The following is a 27540-nucleotide window of genomic DNA, read 5'->3' as shown; positions in this document are numbered from 1 at the left end:
GCTGTAAATTACTTCAATACCTTTCGTAAGCAATGTATGTACATTATATCTACATACGTGCAATGGACAAAGTCTTTTCGTCGAATAGCAATCACCGATCCATCGGTTCAAAAGATGGGCGCAGCTGAAGCCGCGTAAACATTCCATCTCTCGGATTGCGTTGTAGCTGTCGTAATTCTATCAACGAGACGCTCGGGCTCGATTCTCGAAGTTGCGTTCGAGAAGGCGATTCTCGCTCGAACGCACCATTCTTGAGTTATAAATAGTGACACTGAGAGACGAGGACATCGGGTCGGAGAGGAGACAGAGAGAAAGAGAGAGAAAGGATGAAGAATGGTCGCACGCGGATGAATACAGGTGAAAGAAGAGGGGCTGAGAAAGGAAAGACGCGATAGAATGGAGTGGTCAGCCACCTGACAACGTCGCTCATCTCATTGAGATTCTTATAACAGCTGCATCGGTCAATGGGGAGATCACCCCGCGGATCGACCAATTGTGGCTCCGGTTTAAATTAGTCGAGCCAATAGCGAACCGGAGCTACGTTAACGTGGGATCACTGTGGACCAACCGTGGCCCAACCGTGTTCCACGAAATTGTTAGAGCGAAATCGCGACTGGTCTCCAACTATACATAGTACGAGTATGAACTTGCCTAACGATGCCCGATCCAGTTCGTCGCTTTGGGTGGACCAAACGCGAACCAGAGATCAGCGGAATGTTATGAAGAATCGTTCGAATGGAAAATTTCCACGAAAAAGATTGTGAACGGCGGGACGTGGAAAACCTTCTTTTGAGAATCTTTCAATGATTCGTTCGTCGATTGGAATTGGAGTAAAGTGGGTTAGAGTCGATACGCTAGGATATGTCCGTTAAAATGGTTGTATGAAATCGAACACAGTTTTTCTTTCTTCCTCCTTTTTTTGGACAAGAGCAATAATTTTATTTTTTCATCGGCTGTAGGTCTGACGAGAATAGAGCAACGTAATGTTGCTGAGAATCAAAGGCTACCCAAATATTGAAAAACTTATTTTGGAAAACATTTTTGATACGAGCTTTGGTCGGATGAGAACGAATTCTGATTATGAATGCAGAAAGGATGATTCGATCAACGAGTTGAATGGCATTTGTGTTAATAAAAGTTTATAATTCACATAATGCAATAAAATGTATCAATAACGTAATCAGTAAATTTATTAGTACCAACCTACGTAATATGTTATGATGTTTTGCATTTGTAATTAACAGTAAAGTTCCACATGTACTCAAAAGTATTAATCTCCTAAATTTTCTAAAAATACTTAAAATAATGAATCTTCAACTAAACATTTTCTTGTATACAAAATACATAAAATTCATGTGAAATTTAATACCAGCAATGCGGTATATCATCCATCTCAATGATAATATTATCGACGACCTTATTCTTCTTATTATTAAACTGATTTTAAACACGTATTCTAAGAATAGGTATAAGAACGCTCTATTGACTCTCTTCATTTCATGATTATAGAAATTTCTAATTAAGCAACGATCCGTTGAACTTGTTAATTACAGTTACCTTTTACCTGGCGAAACATCGTAAAATAGATCACTACGAAACGAGGGTCGGTCAAAGGCGACGGCCGACAACATCCCTGGAATCTCTGCTCGTTTTGGATAGGTAGCGACAATTAACAGAGCTGTTCGAGAACGGCATGGAACGAGTATGAATGCTGGCTACGCGACAGGATGCGACGGAAGCGTAACGAACGTTGCGAGGGAACACCACTGTTGTATAAATGCAGCGTTGCTAATGTTAAATCGTCAGGCTGGTAATTACATGCAAATAGCGGTGGTCGTTGTTTAAACACCGGCCACGCCTGCAGTCCAGCGTCGATTCTCGTCCTCGTTCCGACCGACCGCCGAAACGCGTTGCTTCCGTGCTTTTAAAAACGTTCTCCCGCCCCATGACTGCTCACACACACATACACATACACACACGCTCTTTTTTCTGCTACTCGACGGGGCTCATTTTTGTCCGTAAATACGAGCCTCCATCGCGGAACGGATTAACAGCGCATTGGTGTGCAATATCGTGTCGTGTGTGTTCTTTGCTAGCGGCACAGGCAGAATCGACGTCGTTAATTTTCGGTAAATTTTAATTCGATGGCCCTCGAACCGCGTGGTAAGCTGTGCTGTATAATAGAAACGTTAATAACGTTGGCTACGTATAATTTAAATAGAGCGCAGGGGAAACTCTATTACTCGCACTGCTATTATCCGAATACTCCATTACCTATATGAATCTTCTTGTACGAAGGATTTTTGAGATATATCCGAGTTGACTTTGAAACAGAAATGTTTCACGCTACGCCCATGTTTCTGAACGTCGATTGTAGGGGTAATGTAACGTAGGGTGGCAACTTGTACGGTTATAATTTTGTGTAAATTGGTAATCGAGTTGTACGATACTTTCGAGGTCGAATGAAAAATTCATCGTGTTTCGTCCTCCGTTATTAGCCGGCTACATTTGAGTAATTCCAATGGAACTCTAAACCTCGTAAATGGCGACGAATGATTTTTCATTAGAGAGTTTCGAGTTGATAAAAATTTATCGTTCCGTAGTTTATAACCGTGATACGCAATTAAAAAATATCGCTAGATCATACACTGTGCAGTATCGATGCAATGAAAGTTGATTAATAGACAAGCAATGTAGTCAAACGTTTAACAACGATTCATTAACGGAATAAAAAAGCATTTTGCTAGCCCATGCAGAACTGGAATGAAACTGTAAACCTGGTATCGACTGATTTTTCATTAATCCATCATTTCCACAAGTCGATACAGATTAATTGTTTCAAAATTTATTATCGTGATAAGTAATTAAAAAATAGCTATATATCGTGCGTTTCATGTAACGTCCATAAAATAAAACATGATTAATATGCAAAAAATACATTGAATACTTTACTGCGATTGATTAAAGATCCCCGAAATTATATTACTAAATATATATATAAAAGCGTTTTATGATAAGTGTCCAAATACTTTCGTCAATTATTGTATATGTTATATTACAATTATATTCGACAAAAAGAAGCAAAAGCTCGCTTCTCGCGTTTTTTATAGCAACGTTTCTATAAAACTGTCGCGAGAATAAACATGCACTGTGAACGCGAGAAAGCGCGAGACAGCCAATTAAATTCGTTCAGAATTATGCCGTGCCCGAGAATTATGCATCGGTCAGAATATTCATCTCTTTATCCGAACCGACCGGCCAACAAAGCGACACGGTAAAACGAATCGCGGCATGTAATAACGCGCCATAAATCTAAGCCGGCGGACCAGGACCCGGGACAATAGAGAAACAGAGAGAAAAATGCGAAAAATATAAAGAACGCGAGGCTACAATGGCTAAACAGACCTAACTGAGAGAAAGAGAGGAGAGGAAGGAAAAGGGCGGAGAAAACAACGGACTAGTCGTGAAAGGAACGAAAACCGCAATCACGCGTAGGTTTCTTCTATATCAGACCCGTGTTCTTCTGCGATGCACGAGACTTCTTTTTCGAGCTTAATAACCGTCGTCTTGTAATTTTCTAGTTTGTTCTAGTTTCAAGGTAATTAACTTATTGGATTATCGCGTGTCTCTACCAGGATACAAAGAATGTATTTCCCTTTCCCAGATATAAGACCTAGAAAAAATCTTATCCTTTAAAAGTTTCATTCCACCAATCCAGAAAATTAATTAGAATTTATTTTTCTTTGTCACTTTTTACTTTTCGTTCTTTTTGTTATTCTCTATTTTTAATTCATCAAGGAAAAGCCAGAGAGCGTGATAATAAAAAATACTATATTTAATTTTTTGTAAATTAAAAGGTAGACTTTGAAGGCTATATGCCTTTGAAAGCTTTCATCCATTCAAAATCAATTCCAAAATTGTTTGTTACACGTGACGCGTTAAAATGATTTAGATATAGTACTTCGCTTTTACGTTAATTGCACTTGGACTGACTTTCATATACCAATTCTTAATTCTGACGTTACAATGAAAAACCATGATCAATAATAATTGTTTTCTTACGGATCGAGAAGCATTCAGTGTCAGAGAGTTAAATCACAATTACTGCCGCGACCTCGAACGATCAAGATCTTCGTAAAAGCTTCTCTGCCCAGAAACTTCGCCCTTAAAATGCAGACAAGGAGAAAATTCTAAAACATACATGAGGGAATCAGCGAAAAGCTGGCAAGAGTAGTGGCGCGCCATAGTGGAATAGAGCCATCCACGAACAGGCAAATAGCGGGAATTTATAGGAGCGTTAGCATCGCCGCGGGTGAACGTGATATTGGCAGCGAAACGGTGGACTGCGTTGCGGCCAGCTACGGTAAATAAATGGACAATATCATCGCTGTCGTAAAAATAATTGCTGGCCGCGTGCACGGCCACGACCGATTATTGCTGGTTGCGGCAATTAGTCGTCGCGAGTTGATGCGCCGCATAACACTTTATTGCCGCTTATTGCGCATTTTTGTCCCGAATCCACCGCCACCGCTACTACCACCGGCTCGTCATGTAGAATGCATTCCGCCTCTTATACGCCCGCGGCTACGTTATTGCCTTGTCACGAGATTTCCAGGAACGACTCCCGTTTTAGCATGATCTTGTACCACTTGATTTCGTTCTCCATGGAAAGTTCGAGGAAAATAGCGAGAACGAGCTTGTTCTGGGAATGGATGATGATAAAGTACAGGGTACTACATACGTATAGAGGCAAATCACGCTGTTTTTTTTTAGAATGTAGAAAAGCGTGTATCACTTGTGTATACTCGATTACCCTCGTGTGCGAAGATTTTCTTTTTGGCCAATAGACGTTGGTAGCGTTTATTCTAATCCCAAGGTAGCGATCAATGTCTCAATCCAATTTAGTATAGGTTCTATTTCATTTTCCGAATTAGTAAAAGTCAAATAAATGAAGTACTGAAGTATATCATAAAAGCGATTGAAAAATAGTCAAACATAGAAGAACATCGTTACAATGAGTTATATAGTAAATGAGATTCCTTTATTTTGGAATATTTCTTATACGTGAGTATCTATTTAAGAAAGGAATCTTCTAAGATACTAAGCTCGCACGATTTGTTTAATTTAAAAAACATTAAGCACTCTGCTCGAGTTAGTTTTAAATTCGTATCGTTGAAAAAATAATGTCGTAAAAGTTGAAGCTTTGAAATATGAAATGTCAAAATGAAGTTTGAAAACTCTAATTCTGAGTATTTCAAGATATTTCTGGACGATATTCTACATACACATATTATCTATCTGTTTAAGGATGAAACAGCGAAGTAGAAAGTGGAATATATCGTGTAAAATTGAGCCAGCAAAGAATCATTGATGTAGAAAAGGGATTAACTATTCGCGCAACTCGGCGTGTAGAAGGAGATGAGGCCCGAAAAGATCTCACTGGAAGCATTAAAGTCGATTAACGCGACTATCTTCGTTACGCTTCCGAGCGCGAGTCGACCAATTAAATATATCGTAATTTCCCCAGAAACAACTAATACCGATAGACGATTAGCAATAACGAGGCTTTCGGTTTGAACATGGTGCGGAATTAAACGAACAGTGGACCAATAATGGAAAAGAACCTGGTTGAAGATTAAAACGCATAGTTACAGCGTAACGAATACGAAATTGAACGTTCAAACGTTTGATCATCTTCCCTCGAAACTCTATAAAGTCTTTACTTTTTTATCTTTTCCTTCTTTGAGAACTTTTCAGCTTTCTGTGAAGCTTTCCATGTTCAAACAATCATTGGAAATTGTGAGAAATAAAATACAGTCTATCATGTAAATTTTTTACTCATATTACGGTTATTTCAGCAATTTTTGTCATAATTTTTCAAACAATAATCTGTAATAAAATAAAAGCCCTAATGTAATTATAATGCTAATATTTATGTGGAATCTCACTATTATTATTGTAAAATAAAGCATTTTAACGGAATTTACAAAATGGCACCTAAGTAGAAAATTGTTTTACCTACCAAATATTATGGAAAGTACTTTGAATATTTTATATACTTTTGTATATTATGTACATTCTGTGCATTTTTGCATTTTCGAATTCCCCGTAAATGCAGAAAAATCTGCAATTTACTAATAATCAAATAACATGATTTCCCTGATTCTACAATTTTCTACCGAGAACGTAACGATATAAAATCGCGTTCGAACGACCACATCAGAATTTAACCCACAAATTTCCGTAGCAAACCGAGACCGTGAAACGAGAATTTTGCCTCGGCAAAGCGATGTCGGTCGCATGATAGGCGCGGATCAAACGGCGTTCCAAAGTTATCGGGAACGCGGCGCAAGATCCAGCGAAGCGTATCGTGGTGAGAAACCGAGTTGGCCCTGGCTAACGTCAACGTTGCGATGTGACGGGACAAAGGACAGAGGATAATGGACAATGGTTACCATAGTTTACTCCAGGTGAATTAAACTCGTGCCGGGCGTGCCGAGTCTCGCCGCAATTCGCTTTCGGCCGTCGCGAAATCAGGTGGAATTGAACGTGTACGCCAGTGATGACTAGCTACTATAAATCGATGATCGCTCGCATAAGGATGCCTGAGATTTCATCCACGCTTTATCTACCTATACTTATACCAATATCTGTCATTTCCTTTGGAATCCCTCTGACGATATTGATAATGTAAAAGTTGTTATTTGGTTTCCTTTCGTATCGATATAAATGTAATTTCGCAGATGTCTATAATTTCATTCTCCTCGAAACATAAGTTTTGTCTTCGAAAAACTTTACTGCAAGGGTGTACTGGTTGTGGTCGAGCATTTTCAAGGTGCAGAGTATTTAATAACATCAACAGCAAAACGAATAAATAGCGTTACAAAGTGGAACAATCTTTTAATGTTTCCTGGTAATTTGTGCTGTTATTGAAAGCTTGAAAGTACGTGGCACCTACAAAATCTTTCTAAGGTTATGGAAAGTAATTCGTTTATGAAATTTATCAAATTTCTAACTGTATAATAAAATTGCATTTTTTATGGAAAAGATATAATCGAAGGTATAAGGAACTAGGAAACTGAACTTGTGAGAATTTTAAAACCAGGAACGTGATGCCGTAACTGTCCTATAATAATTGATGGTAAAATTCGGATTCGATAATTCCTATCGCGACAAAGTACTTTGAAATTGGTACCTTTCACAGTATTAAACCACTGATATTTCCAATTTCAATCAAATAATGACGATAGTTGAAAATCGATTCGTAGGTAATAATGAAGAGATGAGAAATTCGAATGGTTTATTAAAAAAATCGACAGATGAAGAAAATCTCTGCAAAAAAATCGAGAAACGATTGTTCGTTTTAATACGTCCCATTTGAGCTAAAGATTTATCGTAATAACGTTACCGAAGAATAATAAGTTCTCGTAAAGAATTTTCCAGCGAGCACTGGCTCGAAGATACAAGTAGCCGTAGTTCGAGTTAAACTGGGAATCACGTGAACATAAGTCGAGTCAGCGATTCCCTTGTGAAAGATTACAATGTAAGGGAAATAACGACGCAGATAGTATGGATAGTGTGGAGTATGGGAACGAGTACGGGGAATGGGGAGATATAATGGGTTAAGTTTCATCGTCGTGCATCGACGAGTTTCCGGGTCGAGCTCGCACTAACGCGGTGCTTCCAAGGGAGTACCAGAGGCTCTTCTTGGGTAACCAACTTAAGTTGTTAGTTTCCACGTGCATGCTTCACGCTTGGCTTCAATTTCTTATATGTCCTTGACACACCGCGTTGTTCTTCGAACATGTAAAAACTTATTATGCGTTTCTTTCCTCGCACCCAGTCGTTAATGAAAACTTGATAAAAAGATTCGAGGTACGATATATCTTTGTCATAAATTTCTACACACAGATTTGTGGCATTAAAGTTGTACAATCTTTGTCCAGTGAGTCGAAAATATTTGGAATACGTGAACGTATGAATAGAAAATACAATTAGTATAAAATGTCAGAAGCGTAGAAGAAAAGTTTTTGACTCGCAAGTGCTTGAGGTTATAGTGCAAACGAAGAGCGTATGACAATCTAATGTTTTAAGTATAAAGTTGCAAGCATAGGTGATTATGGAAGTACCTGCACAGATAAATGTTGAAATCAGAGAATTGAGAATAAGGAATTAACAGTGATATTTCAAAATTTAAAGTCGGAGTTCAACTGAGTACGTAATCAAACAGAGGAAGAATTATAGCGCAATCAAATCGTTATTATTATCAAATATATTGCTTATTATTTTATCTTATGCATAAACCAAAAGATATTCGTATTTCAGCATTCTTGCAGATCCGACCTAGTAAAACAACGATTCTCAAACACAAATTTCAAACCGTCACTGAACTGTAAAATCGTGAAATAAGGCCAGTATGTATTCGTTCTTATCGATATACACGAGCGAAGCTCTCAAGGCGACTTCCTTGCGAAGAGGAAAGAAACAATTCTCTCCGAGAAAAACCACAGGGAAATTCGAAGAAAGAATAAAGCGATCGACGCACATCAAAGATCTCCGTTGAAGCGCAAAGCCAACGAACTTCGAACGGCTGAATCTTGTTCCTCGATCTGCGTACGAAATTCTTTAATCACGCCAGGTAGTAGGAGTCCCCACAGGAGTCGGACAGCCGCGTTTCAATGGTGAAACAGGTTCTTCCCTCTTTGTCGTCTTTCTCCTTCTTATCTATTCTTTCATCTCGAATCTCTCTCTACTATATGGACGCATGAATGCACACGTGTCCTCGCCCCAGGACTTTTTTCTCTCGCTGCATTTTGGACGTCCCTGTACGTCGTTTTATCATGTTCGCGCACGGTTGTCAGCACGGTGGGCGGCTGTTATGTCGAGATTATGAGCAATATTTATCACGTCTTATCGCCGGCACGCATCTTAAGCACGGAGAATTAAACCTGTAATCGCGCGGTTATTATCTTGTTAACGACGGGTGCGAAAAACGAAGTCCTCGTGGCGCCTGCGATACCCGCCCTGGCTTTAAACTGGGTCCGATTTCGAGAAGCATCGGTCGTGATCGCGCATCTCAAGATGCGTATCCAGATGAAGCGGCCTCGTTAAAGCCAACACTTACGAGGATCAAGACTTGCTTCGAAGACCGATGGTATTATAAAACAACCCAGGGAACAAATTGCTCGTAGACGTCGGCCTTTAAAGAATTTTTAGTGGCCCGTAAAACCGACCGGTACGATCGCGCGAATAACACTATACAGAGCTTAATCTTTGCGATGAAGCTGTACTATTCACGGAGTCTTCTTTGTATGTTAATAATGAGAGCTTTATCGTCTCAGAATGTTAGCTACACGAAACCCGTATGTTATTTAGATTGCTCTAATTCTATGTTCGTATACTCCAGGTGTTTCGTAGGAAATTCTTTGTGCTATTAGATAAATAGTTGTGGGAAATGAGAGTTGTTGAAGATCGGGCGACTAAGAGCAGCTGAGAGGATGAAACTCAGAATAAGAATCAAAATTTTGGAGACAGAATTCGTCAAAGAAGATTGGGAATTGTATGTGATGTTCGATGAAGTATTTAATACGAGAACGCGAGTTATAACATATAAAACTAAATAAAAAGTTTTCATAGAAAAGTAAAAACAGAGATAGAATATTGTGTATATATAATTAATTAGCTCGAAGAACCACTCAGTACTGTGAAAAATAATTATTGGAACGATTGTTATGGACTAGAGATGACAAGTAAACTAGCGACAACGAGAATCAACTAGAGATGATAAATGATTATTAACTATAACAATTGCCGATTACGTATAACAAATATCGACTTGATGAGTAATTACGAAGGATGTCGACTAGCAAGTTTATAAAAGACGACCAACCGGCAGTCACCCCCTTCCAGTGCGTTCATATATCGATATACCTTTGAGAGGGGTAAAGGAGCTGTACGTTGGTGGACAGCGGCTGAGCAACAAGGCGACCCTTTGGGATATAACTTTATGATACTTCGCTAGCAAGGAAATGAATAACAATCGACTTTTCATTAAGTGCCGCATATGAGCTGCAGTGCGTCCGGTATATGAGTCCGGCCTTCTAAGGAAATCTTCTGAAAAACGAATTAAAAATATGACAAAAATGAAATGTTACATGAAATTATTTTTTATGTCCCTTGATAATATCCCCAAATATTTATAAATAAACTAGTACGTTAAAAGGATATTCGTATGATCGTTCCAAACATTGAAATCCGCGGTAACACATATAACGCGAGGCTTCCATTCGCCAGCACGTTTATAAATATACAACCAGCGAGGCGCGACGTTTCCGCGTCTGACTACCGACGGGGCCATTCTACTCGGCCGCTACACGCGCATTACACCGGGAAAATATCGCGTTAACCCGTAAACAGATTTAGCAACGTTCCACTGGATCTGAATGGTAACGGGCGACACGAGTATCCTCTCCGACTGGAAAACGTCGCGTGAACGGATCCGCTAATACCCAGGGATCGGAGTCTACCCCTTCCCAACGCAAAAGACAACGTAATCCGATGGCAGCGCGGTAATTGGAAGGCAGAAAAACGGAGAAAATTAATTTGTCGAGCTCGGCTCTGTGGAAACCGTGGGGACTGGTCGAGAAGAGGGACAAAGAGAGAAAGATAGGAAGAAGGGAATGGAAGGGATACGGATAGCTTCCATTGATTATGAGGCAAGGTGGGTGTCGTTAATGGCTGACAGCGGCATTTATCGCGTCAATGGACGCCAGGTGTCTATTCCCACGTGACGACCTGCGTTACCCGCTATAAATATACGCTTGTATTCTTTCGATCTCTTCGCCTCTATCAGCCGCTTTTTCGCGTACGTCGCTAAACGTTTTCAGAAGCACGTAGCCGCAACAGACTTGCGCCAATCGCCGTTTGCTCTAGCACGATTCCTTCTTTGCTATCTCTGCTACGTTAATGATGCTAAATGCCACGGACTAGTAAAACAAACGCGCGAGAAGAAAATTAGATTAGCGATAGAGAATACATGGCGTGAGAAGGTGTCGCGATTCGTTCATTCTATTTGGGGAAATAACTTAACAGAGGGATTTTTAAAATACACTGGATACAAGAAGTATTGATAGATACCCATATTCTCCAATGAAGCATTTTTTAAATTCAGGTTCTGTACTTTTCACTCTCGTCGTATAGTCTGATTAAATGATAAGGAGTTTAATATACTTGGATCCAACTAATTACCATTTAAGTATAATGACGTGCAAATACCTTTTGTAGGCACTATAGATGTTTCGAATATTGCAAATGTAATCTTTGTATTCTTAATGTGTTGAAGAAATTTATTACATTGTACATTACATGGCAAATTATTTTCAAACATTATTATATTATAACTTTCCAGAAACGAATGAACAATATTATATACTGGGAGAGACGTTTAATATGATCAGCATTATCGTTTGAGCCTTCTGTGGCTTATTCAATGGGATTGAAGAGATTACATTTCCCACGATATTTTATTCAAGTTTATTGATCATGAATTCATCGTTTTACATATTCCGCATTCGTATTAGGATCAACGTACGTTCGTCAAAATTCATCTTGGATCCACGAACGAGACGTAATTAATATCGAAAACAGGGATGCGTTAAAATTGAATTAATTACGAGCAATCGATTACGTTGGTGGTACACGGCGCCAGCGAATATTAGACAAACGTGTATGTACAATGCGAGTTACTTGATGGTCGGTTGCACTGATTAGTGACAGCTACACTGGCGAACACATCGAAACTCTTGGTAACTGGTTACATCGTAAACCAGTCCCTGTGCAATCTACAACAGCGTTATGTTGCAGTCAAATACGGAGTGTGCGCATGCCAGTGCGATATACACGTGTACATATATATAGATATATATTCCACGGTAGTATGGTCACGATACTATTGTAGGAAATATGACATTACACTATCAAATATTGCAAATGATGGGGTGTATCGATTGTTTCACGTTCGACGTATCAATAATCAAGTTGCGGCGAATACATGAATTATGCGTCGTGTAAATTTTGAAAATCTCCCCAAAATCTCCCTTTTTAATCGGTCCATTGTTGTGCTTATATTGCTATCTTAACGGAAATTTTGCACTCCGGACAGGCACGATGGTGAAGCAAATAGAAGAAATACTTCAGTATGATATCACGTATGTGTGTGTGTTTAACAGGATGATTGACATAACGTAGAATAATTTGATATAAAATATTCATACGTGCAATTAATTAACCTTTAATCGTTACTAAACCACTGTTTTTAGAGGTAAAAAGGGCAATTATATTGTAACAATAACATTTTACTTTGTATCTATTTATTTTCGACGAACATCGAAGAAGAAAGAAACGAGAACAACTACTGTCATAAACAACCAGGAAGTTCCAAACAAAATCGGTTGCGAAGTATCATGTTCTCTAAGCGAGTTAACGAAGACTCAATTTTCCCAGTTTTTCATTCGCGATACCGCCGTTCCAATGAAAGAACATTACCAAATAAACGAAGAAACGATGCTGACCACGTTTCTACTTAATTTTTGTTATTACGAAGACAACCTTAACGTACCGAACATAGATTTGGTGCCAACAGAACATCTTTTAATAGAATTACATCTACTGTCTCAAGAAAACAGAAAATACAGCCACACCTCCAACTCCTTCAACTCCAAACTAGCGCACAAACCGTAGATTAAGTAATTCAATCAAATACTTTATACTCGCCCCATATTAATAATATCTTAATCCTCCGTATGCAATAAACTATGCATACAAAATCCCCAAAACGGGGCAACCTGCATCAAAAAATGAGTTTCAAACGAAATTAATCCATCCACCCCTCTTCGATGATTCCACATTTTTTTCCTTAATTATTTTTTTTTAAATTCCGACTATGAAAAGAATTCTCTATCTCCCGTGAAATCCATTTTGCTAGCCCAAACACGAAAAAAAACAGGCCTCGTCGCAACGAAATTGAAAAATGTCCGTCACCTAATTTCTTTCTGCGGCGTTCATCATCTTCTTACGTTATTCCAGGCCCATGTGACGGGGCAACGGACGGCAGGACAGTCGCAGCTGCCGCCAGAATTTTTCTAGCCCGGTCCTTACTGAAACGGGCCATGCGTAACGATGCTACAGTAATTAAAACTAACCCTCACCCCTCCTCCACCTCCTTCTCGCCCTGTTGGCCGTTGCACAGCGCGCCACGCCGCGTCGCGACGCGACGCGTCCCGGCTTCTGGCCGTCGCTGAAGCTCGTCCGGACGGTACGCGCCGACGGTTTTTAATTGAAAAAATTTCCAAGCCAACTTTTTTACCGAGCCGCATGCTGGTAGTGGTACCGACGACGCCTTTCACGAGGGTCATGACCGCTGCAAGGCGCGTGCGCGGCTTTCAATTAAAAAACAATAACTGTCGCTGGCGGCACGGACGGCGAATATTGTTCGATTCTGTTCAGCGTTCGGTAAACTTCCACCTATAAGCTAAAAAGTAGGATAAATCGTTGCGGCTGCCGGCGTTGAGGGTAAAGACAACGAAAATTTGTTGAATGGAGCTTCTGGGTTCGTATTGTCGATTCCTTTCGGATCTTTTAAAGCATATCAGAGAATATATTTCACGATTGTGTGTTATGTAGATTTGATTCGAGAAGGATAAGCTTGTTGATCATATGCTAGAGTAGTAGATCCACCACCAAGAAGTGGAAAGTTGGCGCAATACTCCCTATCGTTAGCTTAGTATCACAGTGCCCCATGAAAATATTTGAACGTTTATGGAGAAATTTTCTAAATGTATGTATCGCGTGTATTGTACGGAACATTTTGAAATTTCATTAGCACTGTATTTTACGACCAATACAATCACGTCTCGTTACAGTGCTAATGACATTTCGGAAAGTTTCATATAATACACATAATATTTCAATAAAACTTTTCTATATTAAGCATCGGAATACTTTCGTGAGCCGTTGTATATGCAAAAATGGAATGCTCTAATGATCAGCAGTATCTCTGACATCCAAAAATACTTGTGGTATAATTCATTAGAAACCTTGCAATGTAGTTTAATAAAAGATGAGTTACTTCATGTCCTGTTAGAAATCTCATAAAGTTGCAAACGCCTTCGATATACCGCATCATCGATTCACGTTTGAAATTTACCAACAGAAAAAAAAGCAATTGCACTCTCACTTTAGAGTATCGAAAAAAAGAGTAGGAAATGAAAAAAGTCTGGCTGGTACTTCACGCTACGGTTAATTGTTTCGCGGAGCAAGGGCGGAAATTTCAGTTTGCAAAAACACGAAGGCATCGATGGCGAAGAGGCGGAAGGACCGGCGGGGGAAGAAAGATCGATCGGTGGATTAAACCTAACCGGCGTGAAGCGTATCGATCGTGCGGCATCGTTCGACTGCAATCCGGTTTCTGCTGAACAACGCGGCACACCCGGTGACTCGTATTTCAAGGGAGAAACGAACCGCGTTCCGGGCACGACGACCGCGATAAAATCGGCCGTAACGACGGGGGCCTCCCTATCCACAATATCAATCCCATGAACGAACAAGAGCCGGTTACGCGATGCTTCGTAAAACACCCGATGACAATCAACGCCGCCACCCGTGGTCTTGGCTTTAATGGTTCTCCGTTCGCGACGTCTACCGTCAACGACCGTGCTGAAAAATCCGACCCACTGCCATTTTTCCCTTCGCCTTTCTTCGATTTTTCATAAAACACGACCACCATTCGGCGAACCCACCGTAAAACAATACGATCTTCCTGCGAGTCCAATTTTTATCACAGTACACGTTGGTCGAACTGTTAGTTAGGCGAATGTTGGTTTTGTCGTTTGGAAAGATGAGAAGGGGGAGTAAGTTACATTGGTTGATGCTGGATGTGTTATTTTGACGATTGGTTTTTTGACGAGACAAATATTTTGTGTATTCTGTAGATTTGAGCATTTTTACATTTCGCAAAAATGCATCAACATCTTTATATGATGTCCGTGTCTTCTAGAATGATTTGTGTCGGTACTTTTGTACGTAAAGTAACATGAAGGATTATACGTATCTACGAAAGGGATTTGGGCGGTCATAAATCAGACCACTGGTCGAGATGGCTAATCTGGACATGTTTGAATTTCATAGTAGAATTCTGGAAACTAATATAATCCATATAAAGTGATCTTTACGAAGAGTGACATTCGTAATACTAAACTTTCTATTAGAATATTCAAAAGATCACATACCGATAATAACTTAACGGAACATTAAATTCTCTCACCATGCTAGAATCCAAAAGAAAACATGAAATATTCCAGTAATCGATAAGACAAACCACAAGGAACAACAACGAATCGAGGTCAAAAGTATCCGCAACCATTGTGTGAACAGAAACAAGCAATTTAAGTACGTTTTCACAATGGTCGACGGCGTGGAAAAGCGATGTAAGTTATTTCCGACTTTCCAACGAGCTGGATTGCCGGCCAGCAACGCACCGTGTTCCCCGAAGATAAGGTTTTAAGGTTTTAATCCTTCGAGGCGAAAAGGAATGGCGGATAGTAAGAGTGGAGAATGGAAAGTCTCTCGAACGAATCCACCCGATAATCTGCGTTACTTCCGACGATTAGCCTAAAGTTAAACGAATTTATACATGTTACGGGTTACATATAATTTGCATATATCATATAATACCTTCCTACAGAATGATACTTCAAAAATATACATATACTCAATCATTCTAAATGTGTAAATATAATAGTAATAAGTCATTTGACTTCGAGTAACATCAAGTAAAAAACGAGATTTTATGATAAATTAATAATAAATAACGAATAAATTGACTGATCGAGTATCTGAACAATCGAATTTATAGAGAACTAAAGAAATGAAGCTTCAAAATCACAGTTAGCACTGCGTAAAGCATGCCTAGATCGTGGTTCAGTGGAAATTGATCGAACTAGAACGCTACACGTGGTCCCAAGTGTCATTCCATCAATCAGTGCCGGCACTCGATGTAGCAATTTATGACTTCGCTATACCATGACACCGATATACGCGTAACGATAACGAAGAAACAGCCATGAGGAAATAATGGACGAAACCAGGCGAGGATTCGCGAAACGAAAAGGTCAGGAGGACAGTGGCGAAGCGAGTCGTGACGCAAACGACATCGCGCTCTAGCACAAGGGCTAGAGAATTTATTTCTCTCGACAAGTGATTTAGAGTTACACAGGAATCGCTGCATCGATGAATTATGATGCGGCTCGCGTCGTTCACGGCGTGCGGTTATTAACTGACAGTTCACAAGTATGCACTCTTATAAAATTTATCGATGCAACTGCGAGCATAGAAATTACTGTAACGATACTTTCCAACAGATGCCGACTTTCGCGATACTGGTTCGCCTGATTCGACGTTTTCATCGCGCACATTCGCAGAAACTCTTTTTGTCCCTTTCTGGGAAAGTCTAGACGATTCAATGAAAGAAAGACATTGATGATAGCCAATGAAGGAAGACATAAATTATTGAGAAATTACTGTTACCAGTTGTAAGAACACAAGTTAACTTATCTCATTTTTTATGGAAACGCGGATTGATGTATTGTAGAGATTTATTGATAAATTGTTGATAAATTGCTGTGTTTGGATGACCCCTAAGTTGATACATGTTCTTGGTTAAATGTTTGTTAAACTGAATCATACGAAAATGGGGATAAAATGCTGATCGAAAGCAAACAGGATAGGGCAGGGTGCGAAATACATGGCACACGAGGTGTTGTAATTTATGAAATATCACGCGCTTCGACAAAGCATACCAAGTAATCGTTTTTCCAATACAACGGATATAAATGGAACTAATATCTGAATTTCTCGTTTACCATTATGCATTTTTTTCGAATACTCTATTATTGCATATTTCATGTGTAACGCAATATACGTATTTCATTGTTTTGAAATCGAACAAAATTTTTTTAACAATAACTCTTATCCATAGTTTAAATTGCTAGACTGCTACTACTAGCATTGACTACTAGCCACTACTAGCTACGACTAGCGTTTATACAAATTCACATTCTTTTGAACAAAGCCAATAAAGAAATGAAACCAAAACAGAGATTTATTTTATTTATTTAATATTTTTGCGTATTAATGCGTATTTCTGCGCCACTAAATTTTGATATATGCATATGAATCTGACATTCGATAAATTACATGTACAATTATCTTTCGAAAACGCAATTAATTCTTTTCAAAATGTAGATAACAAAGGTAAATCGTCTATTTTCAAGAAACTCATAACATACAAGAGAGTTTAAAGATAGAAGTTTAAAATTTCGTCAAAAAATTTCATTTCACTGGACGGAAAACAACGCGGCGTCACCGAAACAATGTCCACGATTAACAATTTAATATCCGTTACGTTCGCAACGGATCGTTAATCCCGGCGTCGATGAAAACAATTTATTTCGCCGAATTACCGAGCCGTCAGTGTCGGTCGCGTTCTACACATAGCATAATGATACACGCGCTGGTTCCCCAAAACGGTCGGAAAATTGATGTTCGTAGCAAACTGACACCGATCTGGGAGGGGATTTTCCCGTCGGACGGTTCTTTTCCGTTCGGCTCGATGATCTGGACGTCGAAGATCGATGACGATCACCGTTATACACAATGATCTCGCGTCAATGGACCAAACGGGAGCTGCCAGCCCGTGAATTCGTTGCGTTTACACTCTGATCGGTATCACGATCCGGGAAGGGAGCCAGGACAAAAAGCCACCTTAAGCCTCTATTGCCTCTCACGTATTATAATTTGACAATTTTAACACGAGACGAATATTAGTTGCCAACTAAATGAGCTATACTAGGTGAAACATGTACAGAGAGATCGTAAAATTAGTTGTCTCATAGTAGACAAGTTTTTGAATATTTAGCAGCGGACGGATGTATGATTGCTATACAGAGCTTTATAAGTAGAAAATAGCGAGCAATATTACTTGACGGTGAAAAAAAGTAGCTTGAAACGATAGACGTCCCAACGACCGAGTGATATATCACCGAATATATTTCACCTAATTTCCTAGACGAATTTCCAATATAAATATTTAAGACTGAATTTAACAGCGGATTGCGCGATCGGCGCGTGCGCTGAAATGAGAGCTCGGCTCGTTTGCTCATAATTTTGCTATTCGTTGATTACTTTCGTGATTGAAATCGAGATGGTATTTGTTGCGGTATGAAACATCTAGTGGATGGTAATCTGTAAGTACGATTGAGTCTTTCTCTATAATTCTTAGAATTTTTTCTAATAAAACCAAGTTCTAAAATTTTGTAATCTCGTGCGAAAAATAAGCCATACTTTGAGAAATGAAATTGAAAATAAGAACGAAATAGGTTCAAAGCCTAGTCCGTACACAACAATTTCCAACTCTCTAATACATCAACCCTGCCCTTCCAAGTCCGCATCAGTCTTCCGAAGCCACGACGAGGCACGATCTTCCAAATCGTCAAAATTTCCCCCCAATTGGGCTAGGCCATGAGCGAACGAATGGTGCTCTGGCGAGTTCGTCTCCCTTCAGAGGGTCCGTTGCCCTGCTGGCAAACGGGCAGAAATGAAGGTGGAAGCGCAAGGAAGATTATTTTCAAGCTATTCCCGGCCGTATCCATCTCCGGCGAAAGCCGTTCCGCAAATTGGCGTCGAGTTATCCAAGTGGTCGCTGACGACCAGCGTCAGGAACGAGGAGAGAGAGAAGGCAGTACGGACAAGGGGGTGCGGGAATCGAGTAGTGGTTGGGAAAGAGACAGAAAGACATAACCGCGATAGCTGGCGGATTTCAAGAGAGGGTCGAGTGGATGCGGATACTGCAGTCGGCCAGGTTCGATCTCGCCTCGACTCCGAGTGGATACGCCGTGATCGAGGAACTTCTACCTCCTCCACACAGTCTTGTGCAAGTGTACGACTAATCTGAGGTTAAGCCTGACTCGCGAGAAACCGAGAGAAAGAGAAACGGACGGGGAAGGAAGAGGGAAGATCAAACGAAAGAGAGAGAGAGCGTGACGAAGGGGATGAAAAGAGAGGGTCGGAATTAAGCTGAATCCCAACGTTGATTCGGCCCATAACCCAACTCGCACACTATGTACCGGGAGATGCACTAGCCTAACTCCACTTAAATTAAAGCAATCTATCCTGCGGAACTCTTGTGCTAAGCCGGTAGGTTAAGCGACCGATTACCGGCGAGGAGGAGGCAGCCAGTGTCGTTTTCGTAAGCTTGTAGCCGCCATTCGCCCTGGAAAACCACTTTCCTTTACTTTTCACGCGAACACGTTGTCACCTCGTCGCCGAGGATTTACTTCCTGTGTGCTGCTCTGCACGCCCACCTGTCTCTTTTTACCACCTTTATACCTTTATTTGGGAGATGCATCGCGATTCGGGAGTGAGATGTTGCTGTTCGGTACGATATTGAGGGAGAAAAGATTTTTCTGCGATGTTGTTTGGTAGTGGTGGAAGGTTGTTGATTACAGGAAATTTAGTTTTTTGAATGCATATATAATTCACACACACACACAATTGTATTAATTAAAAAATTATTAATGTAATTTAACAAAAATTGCAATTTTGTTATGAAAATTTCGGTCGTTGCGAAATGAAATTACGCAATTACGCATTGCGGAATGGTATGTCCCAGAATGTATTTGCTACTGCATTTACAGAAAGAACACAAAACGATCTCACAACAAGTTCTTTCGAAGAATGTGTTTAAACCATTACTGGCATAACAGAATTAAACAGAAAATTGTGTTGCATAATTACACTCGGTTTTGTTTCAATTTCCTCGAATCAACTTACCCTGTCGATATTCTTTGAGCCTTTTTCGGGGAATTTAAACGTTCTGTTTGCCTTGAAATGAATTTTCCACGCGGTGTGTCGATACAAAACAAAAAAATAATCGTTTCTCATCGTCCACATTCACGAACGCGAATTTATTCGCCATAGTCAAACATCGGAACAAAAATTTAATAAAAAAGAAGGAAAGGATGATTCCCCTTTAAAAAAAAAAAAAAAAAAAACAGTTTCGTTTGGAATAGATACGGTATAGAAACATGCATCGACTCTTCCTTCTTCCTATTTGTTCAGTCTTTGACACCGTCTTCCTTTTTCGAGCAGGCGAACAAAGACCCGTTTGATTTTCATTTCCTTCTGAAAGCCATTTGCGAGCGGTGTTTAAACGAGCACACATTCGATTCAAACGGTAGACACGAGAGAAACGATTTTGCACCGCGACTCGTAACATCTCGCGGCTCTTTCATCCATATGTTTATTCTGTGGGAGCGTGAGTTATTCGATACGTCGCAGACACAAGCGAATGGAAATAGCATGACTGTTGATTGCTAAGGTTGTGACGGAGTGTAATTTGATATGTCTATTTTGTCAAGGGAATAGTCTTAGTTAATCTTCGATTAGGCAATGGAAAATTGAGAAAACAGAGTTGAAATTACACGTCGGAATGTTAATGATTACTTGGTGGGAATTACAGTGGCGGATTAAAATCAACATTTGGAATATTGAATGAAATTATTAGGTAAGTTGGATGAACTATAATTCTCTCTCTACATTGGAAAGACAATCTTCGTTAGAATATGAAATCTATTGACAAAGATAATAATTATTTAAAGAACATAATCTACATTAATAACAATAACGTGCGTCGATAATCTTCATCAAGCCTACTGAAACTCTTCTTTGATCCAGTATCACGCTATACCTTTATATCCATAAAATATTTTCACGATTTGCTTATTTTCTCCAGAAGTGCAGGGCAAAATTTCCCGATTCAGTCCAACTATGTCGCAGACAGAACCCATTCTTGATTAATACAACGTAACAGAGTCCATAGATGATGCGGCTAATAGAATCAGTACGAGTTAACGTGGTCGTTTCGCGCTCAGCGTATTCATGCTCGCTCGGTCGCGAATTAGTTAGTTACCGCCCAGAAATTTGGAAACCAAGTTAACGCCTGTTACACGAGCCGTCGCGACGCGTTGCGTTAATTCGCGAGGGGCGGCGGCGCCACGCGCGCTGGAACGACGCGGGAACGACGTTGAAGCGATTAAATCGCGGCCGAATGCCGATCTGAAATTACACACGGTGTACTGGTATTACTGGATCGTATCGTGTCAGATTACGGCTGCATTTCTGTCTTACTTGTCTTACCCGCGACACCGAACGCAACGCGGGAACAAGATACCGGGATAAAAGCGAGAGCAACGGCCAACCATATCTGCTCATTTTTTTTTTACAGAAGTCCCATGAGTGGCAACAGAGAGAACATACCAGATTTCTACTTTTAACTTCTTCTTAGGTGTTATTTCAGTTACTTTCTTAGAGCCTTCTTGTTCCCTTTTCATTTCCTATTTTTTACTCTTTAGTTTCTACTTTCTGAACCTTTACTTCCTCTCCCTCCTCCTTCTCTCTGCTTCTGCCCTCTCTTTTCTTCTTTTTCGCCGTCTTTCCCTATCTATATATTTCTTTTTCCATCAAATACAGAATCTACAAAAAGTGTAGGTGAACATATTTCATTTCCAAGTTTTATACTTCATTTTCATAGTATCAATTTTTTATAGCTATGTGAGAGTGCTACTAAATGAAACGGTAAATATGTTTAGGTCTAATTAATTAGTAGATACTTTTTTAGTAGATTTTTGTTGATTTTCCATATTGATTTTCTGTGTACAAATACTTTCTGCAATCGTTGTATCTCCTGTAGATCTTCTTATCGTTTTTAATTAATCTTCAAACTAATCACTCGAAATACAACTTTGTTATAGAAGAACTGCAAACATCTGTGATTCAAAACTGCTTGCCAAATACAGTGTGTCACGATTTATTTAGTCCAAATCTACGTAACGAGATGGACAAGGCTCAACGCTAAAACATAAGAGCAAAGGAACGTGAACGAGAGCGAAAGAGAGGAAAAATGTTGATTCGTCGAGCAAATGGAAAGCGACGAGATCTAAATGAAGAACTTAGCCTGCCTTAACTGCGGTTGAATTACATGGCCGCTGCTTAACGCGTCCCAAGCCGCGTTAATTACGTTAAACTACCGGCAGGAATTAATTTCGTAGCACGGAGCTTTATCTTAGAAAGCATAGATAAGAAATGGCGTGCGATAAAGTGAACCTGGCTGCCCTTGTCACGCCACCAAATTATTTGATTCGCGTCGCCTTAAATAAGGAAGAATTAAGAACGATGGGACAAGCAACGACAGCAGAAAGGTAAACGTAAATAAATCGTTAAGGTTGCATGTAGAATCTGATTGCGCTATTTGGAGGGAAGAAATGTTTGCCGTTGCAGTAGATAAAAAATTATGTTGTGTTGACAAAATAGCGAAATTAATCTAGGAAATGTTTTATAGCGAGAATAATTTCGCTGGATAAGCTGTTTCTTTGATAAAATTCGTTTAGTATTACTTATTCGTTTTTGTTCTTTCGTTATTATATATTCAAAACCTATCGTACCAAACGACGTATTCTAACAATTAAATGTTTATAATTTCTATATTCATAATTTAATGGAAGTGATTCTCACTCGAATCCCTTAAATTATATCGATGATGATTACAGATGATTACAATATGACAAGTATCTCAAGTATCCACAGAAACTAGCACAATTTTTCCTTCACGTATAGAAATAACAATTAGTTTTAATATCTGCGAAAAGGTCAAAAGAACGCAGAAAAACGCAAAAAAAGCCATTGGAAACGCACTTTGATTCGTGTCGATATCTCGATCGGTTTCAGAGATAGGATCATAGCTGGGCATTCAAAATGCATAGAGGTCCTTGAATGGCGGCGAGAATTTCACGAAACGACGTGACCTACTTTTTACCTGGAAATGCGTACGTCGCTAGTAGAAATAGTAGAAAAATTTGGGGCAAGTCAGCGAAGAAGCGCGATCGTGCGGGCGAGACAGAGATATTAAAATATTAAAAATTACGCCTACACGTTCTGTTGTGAACGACGATATTTAAAAAATGTTCGCGTAAGTCGTGTGAAGACGACAGAAAGATCATTTTAAATAGAAGAATTCCCCGCTTTTGGTGAATTGTATGTTACTATGCTACAACGGCGCAGTCAGGTTTTGCTCTTGTCTGAAGTAATTGTGCTGTTAATGATTTTGAAATTAAAGAAAAAATGTTTCTTCGATTTGACTTCTTGATTATGAAGATGATGCGATCTATGTATGTATGCATTTCATGATAATTCTGTGATGTATTCTCTATACTTTTACATTTTAAAAATTCCCATATATATTTAAATAGCGTATTTATTAGTAGTTTTACGTGACGATCGATTGAATTTCTTACAGAATAATAAAAATGGTAAAACGATGGCGGATTAAGAACTGGTTAAGAAACGGTATTTCTAAGTTCGGAATATATTTATTCGATGACGTAAAAGGAAGAATACGGGGCATGCGTTTAAAGGGAGAACGGGAAATATAAAAGGGGGGAACAGAGAATTTCGTTAAAGCGTAGGATTTATTCGTATGGGTTGTATGCCAAGAAAATATGCTCGTAGATCATCGCGACGGAATCGAATTTTACGCAAGAAATCAAATTAAAGTCACAGCAGAGACAATTCGATTTCAAAAATCGTCTTAGGTGAGCCCCTATAGCTATTTCCATATAGATAACAAATGTAACTTCGTTGGAATCGAGTTATGCTTTATCGATTGGAGTTTCGGTTTAAGTTGCTGTCAGGCTGAGGAAAAGTGTGCGGCACGTCTAAACCTACAGTGCAATTTCAACGATAATTTCAATCGATCAAAACTATGTAGCGAAGTTATCCAACCATTTCGTTTCTTTCCTTGCTACACGTCCAAAGTTTTTAAGAGACAGGGTATTGAGGTTATACAAAGATTTTAAATTAGAGAAACATCGGCTACATACCATTTTTATGAACATTTTTTATACATAAAGATACCAGTGGAAAAGTGGTGGAAATGCAAATGGAACGATACACAAAATTCATATTTATCTAGAGGAAAAATTGCTTTAATATCTGGAACCATACAGATTTTCTATTAAAATTTAGAGATTTTGCCATTGGTACCACTTTCTTGAATATTGATTTTCATTACAATTCTATTATCTTGGAATATTATATGTAACATTATATTAAACGAATAACTATGACGGAAGGCTAATTTAAAGCTAAATACAATTGCAGATCGCAAGGTAAATTTATTTATACGGAAATAATTTACGAATGATTTCCGACATCTATGCAGATATTCCGAGAAAATTTTTTTAATAGATGCACGCTGAACATATTCCAATAAAAAAATGGAAAGTAAGGAAGTTGAACCAGCGAACGATAGGCCGTGAAAGCTTCGACGCAATCAATCATGCAAATCGCTCCCGTTGCAAAATCTCGCAACTCCATGTCGGATTCCATATGGTAATGCCGTTAATATCCAACTGGTATATCGATATACACGGGGATATATTCCATATGCACAGTCAGAGAGGCTCCATATTTGAAACAAAAGATGAGTGGCAATCTGGCTGGTTCCAGCCGTGCGCCATTCATTATTTATTAACGATTAATTGGCTCGTATTGATCTTTGCAGGCGCGTCGCTGTACAAGCTCGCATTATTGCAACGTCATTTCGTGCGATCATCAAAAAATCATTGAGCCAATTCGGGTCAAACAATCATCTCCAATCACCGTTGTCGCACCAACAGAAAACTGATTTAAGTCCTGAATTCGTGACAGCGTGACGGTCCGATAGATTTTATCAATATTAATATCGACAGAATTATTTTGGCAATTTTGTAGATTGTCCACGGCTGAATGATTAATATTAGGCGAACACGAATGTTGTACGATATCGACTCGTACCGTGACAAAGCGTATTATTTTCAATATAATATCGACGGCCGCGAACGCGAAACAGCCGGGCTAGTTTATTGCGAGTTACTAGACAGAGAAATGGAAATTCGCACCTTTGAATTGAATACGAGAATACGCGCTCGAATGCCCGAAAACTTCCAGAATCATACAGCGTATATAATCCGACGAATAGAAAATTAATGGTAAACTGTATACTTACGTACATAGTTTCTGACGCTTTAAACGTCGAAATGTCACCACGAATATTAACCAAAAAGCAAATCGAGTACTTTCTAAATTACAATTTAAAGTGGAACGAGTGTCCATAATTATCGTGTCTATTTCCAGCCATCATCGAAATTGGGAAATTCGACGTCGTTCAACGAAACGAGGTTCCATCGAATTAATTATCGAGTGTTGTTAATTATTGGACTCGGCCAATAAAACGTATCCCCATAAGCCAACCATTGGCACATGGGAATGAGGACGAAGAGAGGAAAAACGAAACAAAGGCCCTTCGTGATCGAGCGGGTAAGAGGGACCGCATTTGCGCGATGGAAAATTTGCAAAACACCGAATTTCGATTACCCATACGCGTGGTGAGAGTTAAAAATACCAGAGGGAATGAATTATAATTATCAAATGGTACGAACGGCGTATGGACACGTCCTCGAAAATTAAAGTAGTTTAAAATTAAAATAGTGGTCGCAGTCGAAACGACTACGCGGTCTATTAATTGAGTCGTTACAAACGACTAACGTCGTTACTAAATTCATTGTGCTGGTTACAGTAACTTATCCCGATTCTTTACGAAGTAAAGGAATTAGGATTATTAACACATGCTTTTTAAGAAATCAACGAGCCATTGGGTTGAATAGTTAGCATTTGGTCTGGTAAAATAGTCAAATTTGATTGAATACAATTGACATTAAAATTTACGTTATATAATTTACTACGTCAATAAATTTACGTTGTATTGATAGTTAATTATTAATATATACGAAAAGATCTTGTAATAAACGAAAGGCTGTAATTGGGAAATGCGAGTATAAATTAGAAAGTACAAATTATATCTAAATATATGTAACGTAAGGAGATATTTTATAGCAAATGATATGTACTTATTGATATACGATGTACGATAGTGAATAAAACTTAATTGCGCGTAATTCTTTCAAAGTTCGTAACCTCTTCTGATTTGCAGATTACAATTTCCAACTAAAAAGAAAATCCAATTAAAAATACTTGACAGATTCAACGAATAATTGTTTCAAAAGGATCCAGCTGATAATCAAGATAACTATCATGATCGTACACTTCAATCGTGTTACGGAGACTGCATTTTTATGTCGTAGAAATTGTCATCGAGGAAAGAACGAAATGCAAACCGGTCGATTGTAATCGGCAACCTAATTGCCGAGTATTGTTCACCATGATCTACGATTTCACGTTATACGACTGCGGCAGCACGATGTCAGCGGAACTGTGAATTCTCAGCGACGGTTCGTTTTCGTGCGGACGGCACGTAAAAAAGAGGAAAGAAGAAAATGTCAGAAGCGGAGCGCAACGGTCTAGGCAGTACATCGAACCGAAGGCACGTACACGTCCGTGAAAAAAAACCTATTTATGTTTGCATGTCTGACCGAAGCGCATGCAGAAAAATGATTTATCACTGGCGAGATTTTGGTCAAGCAATCGGATCTTCAGGCAATTTCGCGGAGTCCCGTGTTCTAACGTCTAATTGCGCTGACTACTGATCGAACGTTCTCAGTGGAAAGTACGTGACTGTATGTAAAAGATACCTCTCAGAATTTTAAATGAGCAATTAATTTAATTTCGTTCACTTCCTTGAATACTAAAAAAATTGACCTGTTAGATCTTTCAAACCACGAAACAGCAGACAATTGTGTATCGAAAGTACTTTCAATAGTATTAAAGAATAAGAACATTGGAAGTTTCTGAAAATTAGCTTAATTTGTTCAATCTCTCGACAGTAAAATTTTAGGACTTTTTAGTCCTTAGTTTTATCTTTAAATCACTTAAAAATTTTATCATTTCCAAGGAATATAAAGATTTTAAAGGCGTTTGAATTTCATAATATATCATTTCTGTAGATAAATTATTCACATTGAAGTTTACAGCGTTCAAAGTATATTGGATTTGTAAAAAGTATAACAATCCTGAATTTCATTAGTTTCTTTCATAATGGACGATTCACTTTCAACGTTAAACGATTTTTTCATTGGTCCACTTCTTTCGAACGAATTAATCTGATCCTTTCATGGCGCGACGCGTCTCGATTCTCAAAGTAGTCGCATCCTATGAGGATCAGACAATCGGTTCTGGCCGGCTGCACCGGAAGCACCGTCCAATTGCAAGGGGAAAAAAAGTATTCAAGCAGCTTTTAAATCCGAAAGCGTACGCTACTGCCATCTACGCGTTGACGTGGAAAACTAGAATCCAGCGAGAACGACGAATTCTCTGCGTGTATGTATACGTCACATCGTGAGAGACCGGATTTCCCTCGAGTCACCCCTTTGTACGGGAAAAAGAACTCCCGAAATGTGTCCCGTAATCGTCAACCCATGCTGTCACCATTTCGACTCA

General features: G+C 39.2%; 1 protein-coding gene and 1 long non-coding RNA gene across 8 annotated transcripts in view; one reads left to right on the top strand and one right to left on the bottom strand.

Moving 5' to 3' along the window:
- The window catches only part of LOC122577582 (RNA-binding protein Musashi homolog Rbp6), a 759888-nt gene that overhangs the window by 483604 nt on the left and 248744 nt on the right, over window positions 1-27540 (bottom strand). The gene's annotated exons all lie outside the window — the stretch shown is intronic.
- LOC122577584 lies at window positions 21350-26005 on the top strand. The gene is made up of 4 exons (XR_006320384.1): window positions 21350-21397; window positions 21660-21687; window positions 21864-22310; window positions 25282-26005. It is a non-coding gene; the product is annotated as an uncharacterized LOC122577584 (long non-coding RNA).

This window comes from Bombus pyrosoma, linkage group LG2 (assembly GCF_014825855.1).
Source record: "Bombus pyrosoma isolate SC7728 linkage group LG2, ASM1482585v1, whole genome shotgun sequence".
Lineage (NCBI taxonomy): Eukaryota > Metazoa > Arthropoda > Insecta > Hymenoptera > Apidae > Bombus > Bombus pyrosoma.
The sequence above is the reverse complement of the archived record's forward strand: the minus strand, read 5'-3'. Positions and strand labels throughout refer to the sequence as shown.